At 46.0% G+C, this 24,203-nt stretch overlaps 1 long non-coding RNA gene across 1 annotated transcript; it reads right to left on the bottom strand.

Annotated features, from left to right (window-relative positions):
• Positions 1-2,709: 2,709 nt before the first annotated feature.
• LOC117511669 lies at positions 2,710-15,577 on the bottom strand. The gene is made up of 3 exons (XR_004561031.1): positions 15,568-15,577; positions 8,401-8,411; positions 2,710-2,830 (listed from the first exon to the last, which is right to left on the bottom strand). It is a non-coding gene; the product is annotated as an uncharacterized LOC117511669 (long non-coding RNA).
• Positions 15,578-24,203: the final 8,626 nt, after the last annotated feature.

The following is a 24,203-nucleotide window of genomic DNA, read 5'->3' as shown; positions in this document are numbered from 1 at the left end:
CATATTCCCAGAGTTGACTTGTATCCTTGTAGGTCTGTATGTCCTTATTACACATGTAAGATTTGCATCAGTCATTTTCAGCTTTATGATGCTGCAAACACTGATAATCTTCACACACATCCCGGTTGGTGTTAAAGCCTGATCTATGACAGATTCGATGACTCCATTGGAGGAGGTACGCCCGCTCTCAGTGTCCTTCTGCTTAGTTTGAGACACACCAGCTCTAAGCATTATTGACTCAGCAAAGCTAAAAGTAAATTTGTGACTGTGACTGTGGTAATAACAGTGGCCTCACTGACCCAAGTGCAGCCGTGTCACCTCTGATCAGTGGCGTTACAGTGCTTTCACTTCCTATTAGGGTCCTCACACTGAGAGTCCATCAGTGGGGGCCATAAGTCCTCCGACAGTGACCTTGGACGTGTGTGTGGGTTCATCCCTCTGTGTTTGTGTGAGATATCTCTTCCTCGCCCCTCCGCTCCTTCCTTGTCAAGGCCATCGGTGATCAGTAGAGGTTAAAAGTTACAAATCACCCCTCCTCCAGCCCAACTCTCCTCCCCACCTGTCCTTCCGCTCGCCCAGCGAGGGCCCCTGGAGGCCCTGGGTGTCACTCGGATTCGCGGCCAGTGACTCATGTTGAGGGTCTGCGGGGGATCAGAGGAAGCAGAGGGCAATTACTCCTCCGCTTTAATTGGCGTTATCATTTTAGCGGGCTGACAGAGATGGATCACCTGGCAAGATCGGGAGCAGGTGGGAGAGGGGAGGAGAGAAGGAAGAAGATGTTGCCCCGGCGAGCACGGCGAGAGAGGATAAGTCGAGACGAAAATGTAGGTGAACCAGAGGAGCAGAAAATGAACATCAGAAGTAAGGAAATAAATCTGATCACACGCCCTGAGCAACTTGAACAAATAACCCCCCATTATATGAGAGAGGCTGGCGGAGGGATTGTGTGGGCCGGTATCTCTGTGGGTCTGCGTGCGCGCATCTATGAGCTCATAAAGGAGTGCAGGAGAGCAGGGAAGGAGGTGTATTAGTGTAACCCTGTCTGAAGCCTGGCTTGGGCCTAACGAGCAGCGCGGCTGTGGCTCCATAACTCAGGACCTGTAAGGCTGTCAGTGGAATTAAGAGGCGCCCATTATAGGTGCCTATACACAAGCCTCAATGCAAAACACCAGTCGTCTCCCTCGGGCCGGGAGCGCCGGATAATTTTAGCTGCTTAGTGAATCATCTTCAAAGCTTTTTCCCCACTTCTGTGGTCACAGCTTCCACATGTATACGATCTTTATATTCTTCCGAGCAGCTTCAGCTTCAGCTTCGCGTTTCTGCACTTTGGCAGCGAACTGGAAGGATGCTTCGTCCCCGGAGGACAGATCTGAATGATGGATTGATGAAAAATCACGATGAAGTCGTCCGAGATGAGTGATTGTTTTGTCAGTTGATAATCCTGTATTTGTCTCATCCTGACATCCAACTAAATCTGCCGGGAGGAAAATAAATAAATAAATAAATATATAAATAAATAAACGGGAGGAATGGTTGATGGTAGATGATAAAGTGAGTGAAAAGGAGGATGTGGGGCCTCACTTCCTGCCTCTTTTAGGGAGAGAACATATAAGGCGATGCTGTATGTTTTCTCTCTTTCTCTCTCTCTTCATGATATGAAAAATGAAAACTATAAGGGAGACAATAATAAAAATAGCAGTATGAGTGGACAGGCCGGAGCAGTCCATTATTCACAGCTGCTTTGGGCTGCGCTGTAAAAATGTGCTGCTCGCTGCAAAAGCATGCATCACCACCAGCCCAAAACAAATGGGCTGTCTCCAGCGTATTTACCTCCAATTGTTCAAGCAATTGTGGAGAGAGCTGCAGCCTGTCCACAAAAGTCATGCCTGTCCATCTTCTGAACAAGAGGAGGTTATCTGGAGATCACAGCAAAGGCGGCAAAAGAAGCACTGAGATGAAGTCAGGAGGGAGGAGGCACAAGTAGAGGGGAAAAAAAAGAGACCAGAGGTGGTTGAAGGATTCCAAATTTATCATAAATTTAATGCCAGTAGTCAAATATTTTACTGTGAAATGTATAAAATTCGTTTTTAAAAGTTGCCATGTGGTGCAAAATTGGATATTTTCCCACTTTACCTGGTATATATGGTTAGGGTTTCACATGAAATCCTCAAAGTCCCACAACTCATGTAGAAACTATCCTGCTTTAAAGTAATCATAGGCTGGAAACACTTAATTTTATACATTTGTGAGATATGTCATGCAATTCCATATGTGAAGTTTTATTTGCTGTGAGACACACCCACTGAGGCAGTATGACACTCTCAGCGGTGGGCACAGCTAACCGAAAAGTTAGCTTTGATAGTTTTTAAACCGCTAACTGAAAAGCTAACTTTTATAACGCTAAACCGATAAACTGACAAAAAAATTTAGCGTGTGTTACCGCTAACCACTAACTTTTAGTATTGACTCGGTACACTGTAGGCTACTGATAAGCCAGTTTTGAGTTTAAGTGCCGCAGGGGCTGCTGGGTAAATTCAAAGGCGATCACAAACATAGCACTGGTACCACAGTCTCTTATACAAAGAGACTGGTAGCGTGTTTTTGAAAACATGGCTCTGTGATTGGCTGTGCCGTAACTGCCAAAAATGTGAAAAACAAACTGAAAGACTTGAAAAGTGAGACAAACTAGTTGCAAAATGTTGCAAATGTTGGGGGTGGGAGTTTATCTCACGCCTGTCAAACCAAAATGGAAACCAGGTATTTGCTTTGTGTGTCTGGAATTCGCACAGCAACCGAAAACATTTGGAGGTTTGAAACATTGTAAAAAAGGCTGTAGCCAATCAGAGAGCAGTGTGTCTCAGCCAATCAGCAAAATGTCAGAATCCTGACTAAAAGTCACGTGACCAAATAACCCGATACCGACTCCTTTGCATTGGCTGGAGGAGTGGAACCAACTTATCACAAACAAAAAACGAACACACGAAAAGAAATAAATAAAAAATAAAACTCAAAACACTGTCATCATCTTTATCAAAAGCAGTAAATCTCAGTATTAGAAGTCACAGTTTATCTCTATATTATATTATATGTATAAACCATTAACGAAGCTACAACTCACCCGTATTGCCTTCACAAACGCAAAACAAATGCACAAAAAATAAATACGTAAATAAAAATACTGACTTTTGAGCTGTTTACATACTATTTTTGTCTACAGTGTAACTTCTTGTCTTCTTACCAGCACTTGTGTGCTTTGACCTGTGACCCGGAAGTGTTAGCTAGCTCTCTGCATTCATTAGCAGGAACTAACATGTATGATTTTAGGGTTTACAAACATTTTTAACCGTTAAATTTACTCACTTTACCAGCAAAAAATATTTGTGGACTGAAAGTTAGCAGAAATAAATTTAATGAAAACTAATTTGTTAACTGAAAAGCTAATCTGCTAACAAAAACGTTATCTTTGCTAATTAGCAGTTAGCTGATTAGTGGAACTGTGCCCACCACTGGACACACCCACACAGCTGGTGGGCACAGAGGCGGTTCTAGCTTGTATGGTGCCCTTGGTCCTCCCTTCAGATCCCCCACCCCCTCCCCATTTTGCAAAACCATAACATTTTATCTTATGTTTGAGATTTAATGTTTGAATGTTTAGATGTTTGCTAATTCATTTGGACTGAAAACTATCATCTTGTGTATAAGCAATGCATATGCATAGCAAGCAACATAGCAAGAGGCTAAAAAAAAACACAAGACTTGTACAAAGTAGCATTTGCCCCTTTCATTATAATATCATACTCATAAATTGATGACATAGCTCTGTACACTGTAAAAAAACAAACAAAAAAAAAACAATCACAGCTGCCAGCTTTTTTCTATTATTAAAACTGAATTGATTACTTTTTACAAAATTTTAATCAAGATAACAATTGTTTTACTGTTTTTTTTTTGTTTGTTTTTTTTTTTTACAGAGGTAGTCTGGCACCCACAGCATCATACTTTAATTTTTGACAGTGTACCTTTATTTTTTGCTTGTTTCTCCTCTTCTCTTTTTGCTAAACTGGCACCTGATGATTTTGACCTTTTCTTTGCTATCTGTCTTTTTATGCCAGCCACCCTCTGCACACCCTCATCAGCAACCAGAGGAGCCTCTTCAGCCACAGACTGCTCCTTCCCAAGTACAGGACCAACAGGCTCCTTTATCCCTCAGGCCATCAGACTGTACAACTCCTCACTCAGGGGGAGGAGGAGTAACAGGAAGACAGAGGATGGGAAGGAGAGGAACAGTAGTAGCCAGTAAGACAGTATTTCTGGTATTTATATTTGTATTTACATGTTGCAAATTGTCTGTTACTTCTGATACTCTGTGTGCTTCTTACCCTGTGTACTACTGTCCAGTGCTGCTGGAACCTCAATTTCCCTGAGGGAGTCTTCCCAAGGCATTAATAAAGTTTGATCAAAACTAATCTAATCTAATTTAGTACTTGAGGATCAACAGATTATCCATCCCTCAACACTGTCAGCCAAGAGTCAAAATGAAACACTGTTTTAAAACAATTTCACACATCCCAGAAAAATAACATGTACTGTAGGAGGGGTGATTGAAAAGCTTTGAGCCTGACCCAGCAAAAGTAGCGTGTGGTTCTCCATCTTCTGTGTTCTGACAAACCAACGCGTGAAATTTTGACTCACTGGGTGCAATGTTGCAGACACAATATTTCAGTGAGGTGAGTTGTGGTGTGGCAGATTGGATAAATGGACAAAGCTGGTGGGCGTGCTGTGATCCAGTATCTCACAAAAAAGGGAATGTCTTCGAAGGAGATCCATGAGAACATGGTAATGACATTAGGGGAGGAATCCCCGTCTTATACTACAGTTAAACGCTGGTCAACTGATTCATGAGGGGCAGAACAAGCTTCAAAGATGGAGCAAGATTAGACACAGAACTGACACATCGCCCTGTATGATCCAGAAGATCCATGATATAGTCTTCATTGACAGAAGAGTAAATGAGCATTGCATAGCCAGTACTGGAGGCATTTTCCCAGGAGAGAGTTCATTTGGTTCTGATGGAAGAACGAGGAATGACAAAACTTTCAGCATGATGAAAGATTTGTCAAGCCTTCTCATGGCTGATCAGAAACGCACGAGGTTCCAGATGTCCAGGGACATCCATCATCACGATGGCTGCCATTCATGAATATGGCTTTGAACTTGTTCCACACCCACCTTATTCCCCTGATTTGGCTCCTTTTGACTTCCATCTGTTTCCAAACATGAAAAGGCATCTTGCTGAAGCTCATTGTAAGACTGATAATGATGTCATATCTGCAGTGGATGACTTGTGGACTTGAGCTCCACAATAAGACCTTCTGAGCATTAAGGCACTGCAGCGACGCTGGAAGAAGTGTTAAGACTTACGAGTACATGGGGATTATGGTGAAAAATAAAGCATTACATTCCTTCAGTAGTGGTTTCTTCTTGGTTGGACTCAAAACATTTCAATCACCTCTGATATGTGAAACAATAGGCCTGTATTTGCAATATAATGAAATGTGTTTTATTGAGAAGAAATTCAAGAAATTCATTGACTTTACTAATTTCATTAGTTTTACTCTGTTTGATGGGTTCCCTGCCTCCTCTGCTCCTGAAGGGAAACCTAAGCAATGAACTAAGTTAATAAGTGAATATATATATATATATATATATATATATATATATATATATATGAGGTCTGTCAATAAAGTAACGGTCCTTTTTATTTTTTCAAAAACTATATGGATTTCATTCATATGTTTTTACGTCAGACATGCTTGAACCCTCGTGACCCTTGAACCCTCTTGAAAACTCACGCATGCGCACAAGGGTTCAAGCTTGGCTGACGTAAAAACATATGAATGAAATCCATATAGTTTTTGAAAAAAATAAAAAGGACTGTTACTTTATTGACAGACCTCATATATACCGCCTTTCAATATACAAATCACAAGGGGTTTCACATAAAACTAAAAGAAAAAAATAAAAGCAAAATCTAAATATGTAAAACAGCAGTAACAGTTAAAACAGAAACAATAAAATACAATACAAACCCCAGTTTAAAACAACAAGTCTTCAGCTGCCTTTTTTGGACAAGTCCACGGAGTTCATAGATCATAAAGTGGACTCAAGGTCCACAAGTGAACCCACCCAAACCTCAACAAAGAAGACCGGGCACATTTATCAACATCAGCATGTCATGTCATGACACATTTTGACTTGATCATGAATGTGAAACATCATGGTGAAATTCTACTCCCTTCAATCATTTAATCAATCTTAAAAGCAGCTCTTAAGCACATTCATATTGCTGGATGAAGGTTCTTATTCATCCAGGTACAATGTATCTATACTCAACAAAAATATAAACGCAACACTTTTGGTTTTGCTCCCATTTTGTATGAGATGAACTCAAAGATCTAAAACTTTTTCCACATACACAATATCACCATTTCCCTCAAATATTGTTCACAAACCAGTCTAAATCTGTGATAGTGAGCACTTCTCCTTTGCTGAGATAATCCATCCCACCTCACAGGTGTGCCATATCAAGATGCTGATTAGACACCATGATTAGTGCACAGGTGTGCCTTAGACTGCCCACAATAAAAGGCCACTCTGAAAGGTGCAGTTTTGTTTTATTGGGGGGGGATACCAGTCAGTATCTGGTGTGACCACCATTTGCCTCATGCAGTGCAACACAGCTCCTTCGCATCATCCGTGAAGAGAACACCTCTCCAACGTGCCAAACGCCAGCGAATGTGAGCATTTGCCCACTCAAGTCGGTTACGACGACGAACTGGAGTCAGGTCGAGACGCCGATGAGGACGACGAGCATGCAGATGAGCTTCCCTGAGACGGTTTCTGACAGTTTGTGCAGAAATTCTTTGGTTATGCAAACCGATTGTTTCAGCAGCTGTCCGAGTGGCTGGTCTCAGACGATCTTGGAGGTGAACATGCTGGATGTGGAGGTCCTGGGCTGGTGTGGTTACACGTGGTCTGCGGTTGTGAGGCTGGTTGGATGTACTGTCAAATTCTCTGAAACGACTTTGGAGACGGCTTATGGTAGAGACATGAACATTCAATACACGAGCAACAGCTCTGGTTGACATTCCTGCTGTCAGCATGCCAACTGCACGCTCCCTCAAATCTTGCGACATCTGTGGCATTGTGCTGTGTGATAAAACTGCACCTTTCAGAGTGGCCTTTTATTGTGGGCAGTCTAAGGCACACCTGTGCACTAATCATGGTGTCTAATCAGCATCTTGGTATGGCACACCTGTGAGGTGGGATGGATTATCTCAGCAAAGGAGAAGTGCTCACTATCACAGATTTAGACTGGTTTGTGAACAGTATTTGAGAGAAATGGTGATATTGTGTATGTGGAAAAAGTTTTCGATCTTTGAGTTCATCTCATACAAAATGGGAGCAAAACCAAAAGTGTTGCGTTTATATTTTTGTTCTCTGGAAACTGGACTTCATTCCAGTCTTTGAGATATTGCGCCACTCATTCCTTTTTGAAACATGGGTTTGTTAGGATTAAAACCAAAGTTGTCACTTGGATGAACTGCAAAACATCTCAACAATGAAGAAAGTCCAATAACTGTCTAGTAAACCTCTAGAAAACGGAGTTCCTCTGTTCAGCACAATAGCCATGAAGTGCGAGTTTGCTGACTTGGAAAGACAAGTATGTTATCCTTGGAGTTGTTATTCTTTCCGTTATGTGATGAACCATTCTCATCATTATAAACCTGTTTCTCTCGAAAGCCAACAACCTGCACAATCCGAACCACAAAAAAGCAAAGCTGGAAGCGGGAAAGTGAGATGATGAGGACAGAAGCGAGTGTTGTGTATAAACAGAGGAGTGGAGACAGATGGAGCGAGGGATTAAAATAAACCACCAGTTTCAATTTCTCCTCCCCCCTCCTTCAAACTATTGACTGAAGCTTGAGAATCCCTGCAAGGCTGCGACTGCAAACCGTCTATGGTGGATCATAATTTAATTTGGCTGAATGTTGTAGGCGTTTGTTGTTTTTCAACTCGTGATCATTTTGGATTTAAAGAGTGCGTCATGGAAACCCCCCGTGGAGCTCCAGGCTGGGCCTGGCTTGACTTTACAGCTCAGCATCTCCCATATCCTGGTGCGATACAGCTGTGCTTAATGACAGAGACCCTCTCTAAACGGCCCTCCTTGATTGAAGATGGCTCTCCACATTGCCCCCGTTAATCTACACTGCGATCGTTAGCCAGGATGGGCTCACTAATGATGAGTAGTTTACAATATGGCACTCTGGCATAATCGGGCTCCTGTCATCATCCTGTGACAGAGAGGAACCCGCCCGTCCTCAGCCTGTAGCTCTTTACGCACCATCCTTCTGAAAGACATCCCATTTAATCCAGCATCTCTGTAATAAATCGTAACGAGTAAACACATTCTCTGATATGACGATCCGTCCTTAAGTATGTCTCACGCAGTTTGACGATCAGCCCATCAAATAATCTGCTGGAGGCCAAAGAGTGATCAGGCTGAAATGCACCTTTATTGTTTCCATCACATTGCAGGGATGTTTGTGATCGAGATGTATGTGGCGACGGCGCGAACTCGCATCTCATCAAGCTCGGATGTTTGTGAAAACTGAAAAGAAATGGATAAAATTCAATGAAAGCACTGCAGTTAAGAGGAATAATGAAAAGGGAAGAGGTGAGCGGCAGAAAAGTGAGAAGAAAGGGAGATGGAGAGAAAGCTGCTTATTTAATTTATGTGGCGAGTGGGAGAGAGTGGCAGTGATACATGGGTTTGTTAGTCAATTGATAAAGGAAAGGAAATTTCTAAAAAACATTCATCACCGAGAGATATGACCACCATACATCACCTATTTACAAATAACATAGGCTAATATTTATCCCTTGGAGGGACAGAATGACCCTCACACACAGAACGTGACAACTCACTGTGACCTAATTAAAGCAAGAGAATGGAGCGTAATTGGAAAAGCAGATTCTAAAGAAAATAATAAAATGGCAAACATTAATGTAAAAATGGGTGCTTCTCTGCTTCGCTTTGTGTGGTGATTAATATACATACAACCCCAATTCCAATGAAGTTGGCACGTTGTGTAAAATGTAAACAAAAACAGAATACAGTGATTTTCAAATCCTCTTTAACCTATATTAATTGAATACACCACAAAGACAAGATATTTAATGTTCAAACTGATAAAATTCATTGTTTTGTGCAAATATTTGCTCCTTTTGAAATGGATGTCTGCAACACATTTCAAAAAAGCTGGGACAGTGGTATGTTTACCACTGTGTTACATCACCTTTCCTTCTAACAACACTCAGTAAGTGTTTGGGAACTGAGGACATTAATTGTTGAAGCTTTGTAGGTGGAATTCTTTCCCATTCTTGCTTGATGTATGACTTCAGTTGTTCAACAGTCCGGGGTCTCCGTTGTCGTATTTTGCACTTCATAATGCGCCACACATATATAAACACAAAAATATATTAGTATTAGTAGATTAGTATGTTTTCTACCTATAATTTGTGTTGTATGAATGTTTCTTCCTGGCATTATTCAGCCAACTGCTTTGCTGAAACCAGGGGAGGAGGTTCGATGGCCTCAAGATACTGAAGCTTCACCACAATGGCATATCCACCAAAATTCTGGCAAATTGCACAAAAACTGAATACTTCAATGTTCATTCAGGAATGTGTCATCACGTCTACACTCTTCAACATCTTTGTGGTAACAATCCTCCACCTGATCAAGGTCAAGGTGCCACCATTAATTGACATCATGTACAGAATGGATGGAAAGCTCTTCATCCTGAGCCGAGTAAGAACCAAGAAGAAAATCACCAAGACTTCATCCTGCTACATATCTCCCCACCATTTTTGACTTCATTTTTGGCCTTGATCCCTCTTCTACTCCTGCCTAGTGGCTCCATCCTCAGCATCCTTCTCCCTATATACCCTGGGTCCCTCCTCTGTACATGTCCGAACCATCTCAATGTTGCATGTCTGACATTGCCTACAAACCATCCCACCTGAGCTGTCCCTCTGATATATTCCTTCCTAATCCTGTCCATCTTCATCACTCCCAAAGAGAATCGCAGCATCTTCAGCTCTGCCTCCTGTCTTTTTGTTAGTGCCACCATCTCTAAGCAGTACAACATAGCTGGTCTCACTACTGTCTTGTAAACTTTCACCTTCACTCTTGCAGATATTCTTCAGTCACAAATCACTCCTGCCACCTTTCTCCACCCAGTCCACCCTGCCTGCATTCTCTTCTTCACCTCTCTACCACACTCTCCATTACTTTAGACAGTTGACCCCAAGTATTTAAACTCATCTACTTTCACCACTTCTATTCCTTGTAACTGCAGTATCCCACGAGCTCCCTCTCATTCACACACGTACTCGATCTTGCTCTCATGAACTTTCATTCCCCTGCTCTCCAGAGCATATCTCCACCTCTCCAGGTTAGACTCAACCTGTTCTCTACTCTCACTACAGATCACAATGTCATCGGTAAACATCATAGTTAATGGAGAATCCTGTCTGATCTTATCTGTCAACCTGTCCATCACCATGACAAAAAAGAAAGGACTCAGATCTGATCCTTGGTGTAATCCCACCTCCCCCTTGAATTAATCTGTCATTCATACTGCACATCTCACCACTGTCATGCTATCATTGTTCCTGTCCTACACTCCCCTCATCACACACGTCTCTGCCACTCCAGACTTCCTCATACAATAACACAACTCTTCTGTTGGCACCCTGTCATAAGCTTTCTCTAAATCCACAAACACACAATTTAACTCCTTCTGGCCTTCTCTGTACTTCTCCATAAGTACTCTCAGACAAGACATTGCATCGTAGGGCTCCAGTTTTCTAAGCCTAGCTTTTACTACTCTTTCCCATAACTTCATGCCATGGCTGATCAACTTTATGCCTCTGTAGTTAGTGCAGGACTGCACATCACCCTTATTCTTAAAAATAGGAACCAACACACTGTGTCCCCACTGCTCTCACTTTCCAAGATTTTATTAAACAATCTGGCCAGAAACTCCTCTGCCATCTCTCCTAAACATTTCCATGCCTCCACTCGAATGTCATCTGGACCAAGTGCTTTTCCATTCTTCATCCTCTTCATAGCTGCCCTCACTTCATCCTTACTAATCTCTCGTACTTCCTAATTTGCTCTCTCCACATCATTCAGCCTTATCTCTCACTCATTTTTTTCATTCATCAACTCCTCAAAATATTTCCTCCACCTTCTCAACACACTCTCCTCCCTTTCAGCAGTTTACCATCTGTATTCATTTTCTCCCTAACCTGCTGCACATCCTTTCCAGAGCTGTTCCTTTGTCAATCAGTACAGGTTATTTTCTCCTTCCTGAATGCTCAATGTCTTGTACAACTTGCTATATGCCTTTTCCTTAGCTTTTTCCACTTCTCTTTGCGCCTTACACTGCATCTCCTTGTACTCCTCTCTACTTTCTTCATCTCTCTGACTACCCCAATTCTTTTTCACCAACCTCTTTCCCCTTATGCTTTCCTGAACAAAAATCCTACAAAGCTCTTGTCATGCCAACCCTGCTATACAGATCTGAGCCCTAGACCACCTACTGCCACCATACGAAGACCCAGTTCAATGCTGCCTGAGGAGTATCCTTTGCATCAGGTCGGAAGACTACTGTACCCACATCCACATCCCGGCTGAACCGAAGCTACAAAGCATCGAGTGTGTCATCATCAAGAATCAGTTTTGGTGGGTGGGTCACATCATTAGAATGGGTGACAGCCCACTTCACAAGCAGATCCTCTACTCCCAGCTGAGCAAGGGAAAACAGTCCAGAGGAGGGCAGATGAAACCTTACAAGGACCTCCCAAAGAGCTGCTCCATTGACTGGAGGACCTGAGAAGAACAAGTGAGGGACCAAGGCAGCTGGTGTGCAGTGATCCACATGGAAGTGGACGTCTTCAAAATAATGAACATGAAACAATCAAATGAAATATAAAATAATCCAAATGAACAATAAAAATCTTAACACTTGGGAAACAACACAAGTTTGATCATTTTAACACAATCATAAAGCACCTTTAAAAGACTACACAAGAGCAGTCTGTGAGTGCTGCAGTTTATTTACAGGCTAAATTTCAATAGTTTATTATTTGTTTTTTCAATAGATAAACACCGACAATTTTGTAACTACTCTTCTCCCAAGTGATGATGGGTCCCTCTGTTAGTACCTTAAGTTGAAGAGCCTTTTTGGCACACACACAAAAAAGAGTTTTTACATGTACACATCTTAGTAAGTTGATAACTCACACTGATCAGCCATAACATTGTGACTGCCTGTCTAATATGTTATAGGGCCCCCCTTTGCCTCCAAAACAGCCCTGACCCATTGGAGGCATGGACTTCACTTGACCTCTGAAGGTGTGCAGTGGTATCTGGCCCCAAGACATTAGCAGCAGATCCTTCTGTTGGATCAAATCACATGGGCCAACCTTCACTCACCACATGTATCAGTGAACCTTAGCTGTTGACCAGTTTTCCTTCCTTGGACCACTTTTGGTATAGCCCGGTAAACCAGAGCCATAGTTGACTTTGTAAATACATTTGCTTTGTGAAAGGGTGAGGTCCACAAGAGCTGCAGCTTTGGAGATGCTCTGGCCCAGTCTTGTAACATTACAACTTGGCACCTGTTAAAGTCACTCAAATATATATTTCCTCTTTTTTTCTGCATATAACACATCAACTTTTTGGACAAAATGTTAACTTGCTGCATGATATTTCCCACCCACTGACAGGTGCTACTGTCACGAGATAATTGTTGTTACATTATTCACATCACCTGTCAGTGGTCACATCGTAATGGCTGGCTGGTGTATTACAAGGTACACACTTAGACATAGGTTGACAATGGTTTTAAAATAAATAGTTTGATCAGAAAACTGGATTTTCTATGTTTAATTTTATGATATAAGTCAAATAAGTTACTCATCCTCAAAAAAAGTGAATTCACACAAATGGGAGTAAAATAAAGAAGTTAGAAAAACTCAACTCAACTGAAAGCCATCAAAAGCCGCCTGGTTTTTACAAATGGTTATCATCACGGAGGTGTTTTTCCTGTGCCGCCGCACCGCGCCGGCTGCGTCCTGACGCGCGGACCCGTCCGCACGTCTTTCATTAATAAAATCTCCTTTAACAGTGGAATGTCCAGATAAACTGCTGATCCCGACCTCTTCTGAAAGTTCTCTGTTCTCTCACGACGTCCTGGGTCAACAGAGGCTTAAATTTGGAAGCTTTCAGCTCGAAACAGGCAGACAGCGGCGGCTCAGGGCGCATCGCGACATCCCGCTCCGTGGGCAGTCCTTAAAGCGACAGCAACAGTCCATAATCTCTCATCAGCCGTTAAAATTTTCACAGAAAACCATCTGAATTTCTCGAATGATGTTCACTTCGATGTGCCTCACAGTTTTGGAAAAAATTTTGATCAAGCAAAGCGTCAGTATCTCAGGAAGTTCTCAGACAAAGAGATTCCGACGGGAGGGGTGGACCACTCCTCACTCAAAGCCAGCCCACAGGCGAATGACGTAACCGACAGGCGTGAAAAAACTCACGCATGCGCACAAGGGTTCAAGGTTGTCTGATGTAATCGCACGTGATTCAAATCCATATAGTTTTTGAAAAAAATAAAAAGGTACGTTAGTTTTATCACAGACCTCGTATATGTCAGATCTATGTAGATATCCCAATGCTGGATCTATGTAGATATCTCAATGTCAGATCTATGTAGATATCCCAATGTCAGATCTATGTAGATATCCCAATGCCATATCTATGTAGATATCTCAATGTCAGATCTATGTAGATATCCCAATGCTGGATCTATGTAGATATCTCAATGTCAGATCTATGTAGATATCCCAATGTCAGATCTATGTAGATATCCCAATGCCGGATCTATGTAGATATCTCAATGTTAGATCTATGTAGATATCCCAATGCCAGATCTATGTGGATACCTCAGTGTCAGATCTATGTAGATATCCCAATGTCAGATCTATGTAGATATCCCAATGCCATATCTATGTAGATATCTCAATGTCAGATCTATGTAGATATCCCAATGCTGGATCTATGTAGATATCTCAATGTCAGATCTATGTAGATATCCCAATGTCAGATCTAAGTAGATATCCCAATGCCGGATCTATGTAGATATCTCAATGTTAGATCTATGTAGATATCCCAATGCCAGATCTATGTGGATACCTCAGTGTCAGATCTATGTAGATATCCCAATGTCAGATCTATGTAGATATCCCAATGCCATATCTATGTAGATATCTCAATGTCAGATCTATGTAGATATCCCAATGCTGGATCTATGTAGATATCTCAATGTCAGATCTATGTAGATATCCCAATGTCAGATCTATGTAGATATCCCAATGCCGGATCTATGTAGATATCTCAATGTTAGATCTATGTAGATATCCCAATGCCAGATCTATGTGGATACCTCAGTGTCAGATCTATGTAGATATCCCAATGTCAGATCTATGTAGATATCTCAATGTCAGATCTATGTAGATATCTCAATGTCAGATCTATGTAGATATCCCAATGCCAGATCTATGTAGATATCCCAATGCCATATCTATGTAGCTATCTCAAGGTCAGATCTATGTAGATATCCCAATGCCAGATCTATGTAGATATCCCAATGCCATATCTATGTAGATATCTCAATGTCAGATCTATGTAGATATCCCAATGTCAGATCTATGTAGATATCCCAATGTCATATCTATGTAGATATCTCAATGTCAGATCTACGTAGATATCCCAATGTCAGATCTATGTAGATATCCCAATGCCAGATCTATGTAGATATCCCACTGCCATATCTATGTAGATATCTCAATGTCAGATCTATGTAGATATCCCAATGCCAGATCTATGTAGATATCCCAATGCCATATCTATGTAGATATCTCAATGTCAGATCTATGTAGATATCCCAATGTCAGATCTATGTAGATATCCTGACGTCGGCTCTATGAAGACCTCAGGTTGGATTTGAAAGTTGGATCAACACTGAAATTTGGTGGAGGTTAAAAAATTAAGGAAAAGCAATACTGTGCTGTTTTAAATGCTAATTTTCTCTATTTCTCTCAACAATTGACAGCACACCATCTTCTTTTCTGATGATCTTGATGATTATAACAATACCCATTACAGTTTGAAATAATATACATACAGTAATACATAATGGAGCGTCTGCAAGAAAAGGCTGCGATATACGGAGTGAAGAAGAATCTGGTGGCCCACGCTACATGTCAGACACAGACAGCAGAGCATGCACACATATGCACGCACCCTTCCACTTGCTTTTTGTAACGTATGAGATGTTGAATCTGATGCATTGCTGCAGGCCCTTTCTTTCATCTTTCCCTCCTTCCTCATTCAGTCCCACATGTGCGGGGAGACTTTTAAATTGTCAGGACTGAAATTTAATTATTTAATCCCCCGTGATCGATCATTAGTTAAAATGCCCGGTTCACAAACCTTACCCCCCCCCCTCCCCCCACCCCACACTTTATTGCAGTCCCTCTAAACCACCCATTAAGACATGGGCAGCATGGGGGTGGGGTGGAGGGGGATAATGCGTCATTCATAAAAACAATAAATAGCCCCCCACTACCAGTTTCCATTTAAATCAACAAACAAACAAATAAATAAACATGTAAATAAATACAGCTACATTCTGGGGTGGGTGTTGGGCCCGTGGGTGTGTTGGGGATGTATTGGGGGCCTCTTTGTTGCGACTCATAGTCCAGATGGATGACTTGTATGTGGGAGTGTATTTATTTTGCAGCAAGGCGACATCAGGAGATTTGTTATTCCCTGGCGTTGCCGAGTTTTTCACATTGCTCCACATCCCGGGGACCATATTTCATCCCCACACCCCCAATCCCAAACAGATTTATTTTCAGGCTCTACTGCTGTACATATTCACCCCATTCCAAAGCATGGACACAGGCACATACAGCACACTCATGCATGTAATATACACTAAACAGACATATTGGTGTACGGACGACCACATGTACTTTGTGTCTGTATTTTTATATAAAAATTGCAAACAAGCAGCAGTGGCCTTGGTGATCATTAAGCAGATGATATGGAAATTTAAGAAATAGGTAAATAAGCTCATTTGAAGTGACAAGTAACTTCTAAACTGCACATCTGTGGAGAGAAGTGTCTGATTCAGCTACATTCACACAAAATCCTTTCAGCAGCGTTGTGTGTACTTGTGACCATTATTTACATTTTAGAATGTAACCACAGTTAATCAAAAAATAATTAATTTTGTATACTAAGATATAGTGCCAGTGCACATGAAGCCATTAAAAGATATGGCAATCTGACATATGACCCCAGTGACCTTGACTCTGACCCAAATGTCTGACTGCTGCCTGACCTTGCCAGGGCAATTATGAAATCTACAGAAGTGTGTGTGATATTTGACCCAACTTGGGTTGAAAATCAAATTCCTTAGCCTTGACCAATTCTGTGGTTAGGTTTCACTAGCATGAGCTGGGTTGAAATCAGGTCAAAGACCTGAGAGGACAGGCAGACATGACCTTAACCCTGGTGACTGATCTGGCCTGGGCAATTCCACAACCCACCTCCACATTTGCATCATATTTGTGTTGGGAAAGTGTAGGTACATGGACCCACAACAGGGGGCGCAAATGAACGGACAATGAAGTAGGTCAAATAACAACACTTTACTGTTGTGAATGTGCACAACAAATACAACAGATTACAACAATGGACAAAAGTCAATTCACAAAGATGTCGTGTGGGCAGGCTCGAAGATAGGAGACGCCTGTCCAAAGCAGAACCGGAACCACACGATTTCCTCCGCCACCAGACCCCAGGAATACTGGAACCGCCAAGTCCCGAACTCCCAGGTGGCCACTGCCTCCGCGTGTCGGACCTGGTACTGCTGGCGAGGAACAAAAAGCAATTAAATGAGGGCGCGTTTGCACCCAGGAATCCGTATAGCAGGAATGCTACCTCCACCTCTCGTTGGAAAAGTAGTCCACACTAACAACGCACAAGTCACAAAAAATACTGTCAAAACAGTCAGCTGAGGTACGTTACCTTCCAGGTAGAACGATATCTCGGCAAAGAGGTGGAGGCGTCGTCCTGCTGATATTCCCCTGTTGATCAGATGATGGGTAACAGCTGTTGCAGGTGATGCGTGACAGCTGTCACCCTGGCTGCTCCTGTGAGGCAGCTGCGCCCTCTCGTGCCTGAAACCCGCACTTCAGGCAGGGCGCCCTCTGGTGGTGGGCCAGCAGTACCTCCTCTTCTGGCGGCCCACACAACAGGACCCCCCCCTCAACGGGCGCCTCCTGGCGCCCAACCAGGCTTGTCCGGGTGGCGGCGGTAGAAATCGGCCAGGAGGGCCGGGTCCAGGATGAAGCTCCTCTTCACCCAGGAGCGTTCTTCGGGGCCGTACCCCTCCCAGTCCACCAAATACTGGAAGCCCCGGCCCATCCTACGGACATCCAAAAGCCGGCGTACAGTCCAAGCCGGCTCGCCATCGATGATCCGGGCAGGAGGCGGTGCCGGACCCGGAGTACAGAGGGGTGAGGTGTGATGTGGTTTTATCTGGGACACGTGAAACACAGGATGGATCCGCAGTGAGGCCGGAAGCTGAAGCCTCACCGCGGCTGGACTGATGACCTTAAGGATCTTAAATGGGCCGATGTAACGGTCCTGTAGCTTGGGGGAGTCCACCTTGAGGGGAATGTCCTTTGTGGATAACCACACCTCCTGCCCTGGCCGATACGCAGGGGCCGGGGCCCGCCGACGGTCTGCATGGGCTTTTGCCCTCGTCCGGGCCTTTAGCAAAGCAGTACGGGCGGCACGCCACACCCGACGGCACTTCCGTAGGTGGGCCTGGACCGAGGGCACACCGACCTCTCCCTCAACCACCGGAAACAACGGGGGCTGATACCCCAGACATACCTCAAAAGGGGAGAGGCCAGTGGCTGAAGACACCTGGCTGTTATGAGCATACTCGATCCAGGCCAAATGGGTACTCCAGGCCGCCGGGTGCGCGGCAGTCACGCAGCGCAAAGCCTGTTCCACCTCCTGGTTTACCCGTTCTGCTTGCCCGTTGGTCTGAGGGTGGTACCCGGACGAGAGACTCACCGTGGCCCCCAGTTCCCGGCAGAAGCTCCTCCAGACTTGCGAGGAGAACTGGGGACCGCGATCGGAGACGATGTCTGTTAGAATCCCATGCAGCCGGACGACGTGGTGGACCAGGAGGTCCGCTGTCTCCTGGGCTGTTGGGAGCTTCGGGAGGGCCACGAAGTGGGCCGCCTTGGAGAACCGGTCCACTATCGTGAGGATGGTGGTGTTGCCCTGGGATGGCGGGAGGCCCGTGCCAAAATCCAGGCCGATGTGGGACCAGGGGCGATGAGGCACAGGCAGCGGCTGGAGTAGGCCTGGTGCCCTGCGATAGTCAGCCTTGCCCCTGGCACAGGTGGTGCAGACCTGGATATAATCCCGGACGTCGGCCTCTAGGGACGCCCACCAGAAGCGCTGCCGGACAACTGCCACGGTTCTTCGCACCCCTGGGTGACAGGAGAGCTTGGAGCCGTGACAGAAGTCCAGGACTGCAGCCCTAGCTTCTGGTGGGACGTATAGTTTGTTCTTCGGCCCAGTTCCGGGGTCCGGGCTTCGTGCCAGGGCCTCCCGGACGGTTCTCTCTACATCCCAGGTGAGGGTGGCCACGATAGTGGACTCCGGGATGATGGGTTCCGGTGGATCCGACAACTCCGCTTTGACTTCATCTTCATGTACCCGGGACAAGGCATCCGATTTCTGGTTTTTGGTCCCGGGACGGTAGGTGATCCGGAAGTCAAAACGGCCGAAGAACAGTGACCAGCGGGCTTGCCTGGGGTTCAGCCGCTTGGCGGTCCTGATATACTCCAGGTTCCGGTGGTCAGTGAAAACCGTGAATGGCACGGACGTTCCCTCCAACAGATGTCTCCACTCTTCAAGAGCCTCTTTCACCGCAAGGAGTTCTCGATTGCCGACGTCATAGTTCCGTTCGGCCGGGGTCAACCTGCGGGAAAAATAGGCACACGGGTGAAGGACTTTATCGGTCTTCCCGCTCTGGGAAAGCACAGCTCCTATCCCTGAGTCCGAGGCGTCCACTTCAACCACTAACTGGCGACTAGGATCGGGCTGCACCAGAACGGGTGCAGACGAGAAGCGCCGTTTCAACTCCTTGAACGCGGCATCGCAACGATCCGACCAGGTGAAGGGGACTTTTGGTGAGGTCAGGGCTGTCAGGGGGCTAACTACCTGACTGTAGCCCTTAATGAACCTCCTGTAGAAATTTGCAAAGCTGAGGAACTGTTGCAGCTTCCTACGGCTAGTGGGTTGGGGCCAGTCTCTCACCGCCGCAACCTTGGCCGGATCAGGAGCGACGGAGTTGGGGGAGATGATAAACCCCAGGAAGGACAAAGATGTGTGGTGAAACTCACACTTCTCGTCCTTCACAAACAGCCGGTTCTCCAACAACCGCTGCAGGACCTGACGTACATGCCGGACATGAGTCTCAGGATCCGGGGAAAAGATGAGTATATCGTCTAGATATACGAAGACGAATCGGTGCAGGAAATCCCGCAAGACATCATTAACTAATGCTTGGAACGTCGCGGGGGCGTTTGTGAGGCCGAACGGCATGACCAGGTACTCAAAGTGACCTAATGGGGTGTTGAATGCTGTCTTCCATTCGTCTCCCTTCCAGATCCGAACCAGGTGATACGCATTTCTAAGATCCAGCTTAGTAAAGATTTTGGCTCCATGCAGGGGGGTGAACACGGAATCTAATAATGGCAACGGGTATCGGTTGTGAACCGTAATCTCATTCAGCCCCCTGTAATCAATACATGGACGAAGTCCGCCATCTTTCTTGCCCACAAAAAAGAAACCTGCCCCCATCGGGGAGGTGGAGTTCCGGATCAGCCCGGCAGCTAATGAGTCCCGGATGTAGGTCTCCATTGATTCGCGCTCAGGTCGTGAGAGGTTGTACAGCCTGCTGGACGGGAACTCAGCGCCTGGAACCAAATCAATGGCACAATCGTACGGACGGTGCGTGGGAAGGGTGAGTGCCAGATCCTTGCTGAAAACGTCAGCAAGATCGTGGTACTCAACCGGCACTGCCGTTAGATTGGGAGGGACTTTGACCTCCTCCTTAGCCTGGGAACCGGGAGGAACCGAGGATCCTAAACACACCCGATGGCAGGTTTTGCTCCACTGAACCACCACCCCAGACGGCCAATCGATCCGGGGATTGTGCTTTAACATCCATGGGATGCCCAAAATCACGCGGGAGGTAGAAGGAGTTACAAAAAACTCAATCTCCTCCCGGTGGTTTACAGACACCACCAGAGTTACTGGTTGTGTCTTGTGTGTGAGTAAAGGGAGGAGGGTGCCATCTAGTGCCCGCACCTGCAATGGCGTAGGAAGCGCCACCAGAGGGAGCCCTACCTCCTTTGCCCATCTGCTGTCTAGCAGATTCCCTTCTCACCCCGTGTCCACCAGTGCTCGGGCTTGAAGGGTTAAATCCCCGCTCAGGATTGTGACTGGGAGTCGTGTGGCAATTTGTGTGTGTCTCACTTGAATGTCTTGACCCCCCCTTAGCCCAGTCTCTAAGGGCGAGTGTTGACGTTTTGGCCGTTTGGGGCAGTCTCTCTGTGTGTGCTCTGTTGAGCTGCAGAGAAAACACTCTCCACGGATCAGCCTCCCCATTTTGGCCCTGTGCGTTTCCCTAACAACGTCAACAGGGGGAGCTGTTGCCCCACAAAGCGCTGCGGCTGTGGAGCGTGGGGAGGGCGGCCCCTTTTCGAACCCGGAAGGGAGAGGGGCGGCGCGTATCCAGTCACGTCCTTCGCCTCGCTCCTGACGGCGTTCCTCTAACCGATTGTCTAATCGTATAACGAGATCAATAAGCCCGTCTAAATCCCGCGGTTCGTCCTTGGCCACCAGGAGCTCCTTCAGGACCAATGACAGTCCGTTTACGAAGGCGGCGCGGAGGGCAGTGTTATTCCAGCCGGACCTCGCAGCCGCGATGCGGAAGTCGACTGCATAAGCAGCTGCGCTCCGGCGCCCCTGTCTCATTGACAGCAGCACGGCTGAAGCGGTCTCTCCTCTATTTGGGTGATCGAACACTGTTCTGAACTCCCTCACAAACCCATCATATGTCAGAAGGAGCCGTGAATTTTGCTCCCAAAGCGCTGTAGCCCAAGCGCGTGCCTTGCCGCGAAGCAGATTAATTACATAAGCTATCTTACTAGCATCAGTCGCGTACATGACGGGACGTTGTGCGAAGACGAGCGAACACTGCATAAGAAAGTCCGCGCATGTCTCCACACAACCCCCGTACGGCTCTGGAGGGCTTATGTATGCTTCAGGGGAAGGTGGGAGGGGTCGTTGAACGACCTGTGGAACGTCACTATTACGCACAGGGTCGACAGGAGGGAGAGCCGCAGCAGCGCCCTGAGGGCGCGCTTCCACCTGCGCGGCGAGAGCCTCCACCCTGCGGTTAAGGAGGACGTTCTGCTCGGTCATTAAATCCAACCGAGCCGTGAAAGCGGTGAGGATCCGCTGCAACTCACCGATCATTCCTCCTGCGGACGCCTGTGCGCCCTGTTCTTCCATTGGCCGTTCAACAGCCGGTTGACGCCCCTCGGGATCCATGACGTTGGCCGAGATATCCTGTTGGGAAAGTGTAGGTACACGGACCCACAACAGGGGGCGCAAATGAACGGACAATGGAGTAGGTCAAATAACAACACTTTACTGTTGTGAATGTGCACAACAAATACAACAGATTACAACAATGGACAAAAGTCAATTCACAAAGATGTCGTGTGGGCAGGCTCGAAGATAGGAGACGCCTGTCCAAAGCAGAACCGGAACCACACGATTTCCTCCGCCACCAGACCCCAGGAATACTGGAACCACCAAGTCCCGAACTCCCAGGTGGCCACTGCCTCCGCGTGTCGGACCTGGTACTGCTGGCGAGGAACAAAAAGCAATTAAATGAGGGCGCGTTTGCACCCAGGAATCCGTATAGCAGGAATGCTACCTCCACCTCTCGTTGGAAAAGTAGTCCACACTAACAACGCACAAGTCACAAAAAATACTGTCAAAACAGTCAGCTGAGGTACGTTACCTTCCAGGTAGAACGATATCTCGGCAAAGAGGTGGAGGCGTCGTCCTGCTGATATTCCCCTGTTGATCAGATGATGGGTAACAGCTGTTGCAGGTGATGCGTGACAGCTGTCACCCTGGCTGCTCCTGTGAAGCGGCTGCGCCCTCTCGTGCCTGAAGCCCGCACTTCAGGCAGGGCGCCCTCTGGTGGTGGGCCAGCAGTACCTCCTCTTCTGGCGGCCCACACAACAATTTGGTGGAAATGACAGTGAAAATCAAAAACTGACCTTTGACCTGAATTACCTTGTCTCTAGTGAATGAGCTTTGGAAAGTTTGATCTCACCTGTGCAATTTCAGAGACTACCTACATGTTTATGCTGTCTTTAGTAGACCTACAAATGAAATAAATAAATAAATAAATAAATAAATAAATAAATAAATAAAGACTGTTTAGCCCAGTGATCTTGACTTTTTCCAAAAGAAGCCCGTCAGGACAATTCCAGATTTGAAATTTGTCAATATACCACGTTAAGGTGAAATCAGGCCAAGGAGCTGGGTGGAGGAGAGGAACAAACAGATAGACAAACCAGAATTTTGACATTTGATCCCAAATACCTTGACCTTTTCCAAAACAAACCTTTTAACTGCAATTCCAGGCTACACCTTCATCAACCTAGAATGATTAGTGTTGTGTGGGCCGCTGAAGAGGAGGTACTGCTGGCCCACTACCACCAGAGGGCGCCCTGCTTGGAGTGCGGGCTCCAAGCACGAGGGCGCCAGACCCAGAGGAAGTGACAGCTGTCACTCATTACTCCAGCTGTCACTCATCTACACCACCATATAAGCCGGACTGCAACTCCACCTCCCCGCCGAGAAATTGACTACCAGTACTAAGGTAATTTCTCTGCTGAATTTAAACTGTGACTTACGTCTGATCTGTTTGCAGCCGTTGTCCTGTGGTGCCCTTTCAACTGGGTTGGCGGTCAGTGAGAGAAGCGACGTCTTCGCCTCTCACTCCATCCAGATAAGTGGTTCCAGGAGCTGCTAGTGTGTTCCTAGGTTGGAGGTGGAGGTGCTTCCTCCCAACTGTGTTTGGACTGTTAATTACTGAGTGTGCGGACTCACACTCACACATCATCTTTTTGTTTTCTGCCAGCAGTACCAGGGTCGACAGCCGAAGACAGAGGCCACCTGGGGACTCGGGACTTGGCGGCTCCGGTGTTCTTCAGGCCGTTGGTGGTGGAGGCCGTGTGGGACGCGGCTTCTCTCTCGTCGGGCGTCTTCTATCTTCGAGCCTGCCCACACGTCACCTGGTGTTTATTGACTGTGAATATTAAGACACGTTTCGTTGTGTAATATCACAACATTAAATTGTTACCTTTTGGCTTACTCATTGTCCGTTCATTTGCGCCCCCTGTTGTGGGTCCATGCTACGACACCTTCCCAACAGGATTTCTCGGCCATCGTCATGGACTCCGAGGGGCGTCAACTCCAGCTTGAACGGCCAATGGAAGAGCCAGGAGCGCAGGCGTCAGCGGGAGGCGGGTTGAGTGAGCTGCAGCAGATCTTAACCGCCTTCAAGGCCCGGTTAGAATTAGTGACCGAGCAGAGTGTCCTCCTTAATCGGAGGGTGGAGGCTCTCACCGCCAGGGTGGAAGCGCGCGATCAGGGCGCTGCTGCAGCCACTCCTCTGGCTGGTCCTGGGCCCGTATCAGACGTTCCACTGGTCGTTCAACGAACCCCCCACCGTCCCCTGAAGCATACATAAGCCCTCCGGAACCGTACGGGGGCTGTGTCGAGACGTGCGCGGACTTCCTCATGCAGTGTTCGCTCGTCTTTTCACAGCGCCCCGTCATGTACGCATCAGACGCTAGCCGGGTGGCTTATGTTATTA

Source organism: Thalassophryne amazonica, chromosome 6, assembly GCF_902500255.1.
Source record: "Thalassophryne amazonica chromosome 6, fThaAma1.1, whole genome shotgun sequence".
Classification (NCBI taxonomy): domain Eukaryota; kingdom Metazoa; phylum Chordata; class Actinopteri; order Batrachoidiformes; family Batrachoididae; genus Thalassophryne; species Thalassophryne amazonica.
This window is presented reverse-complemented; position numbering and strand designations above follow the sequence as displayed.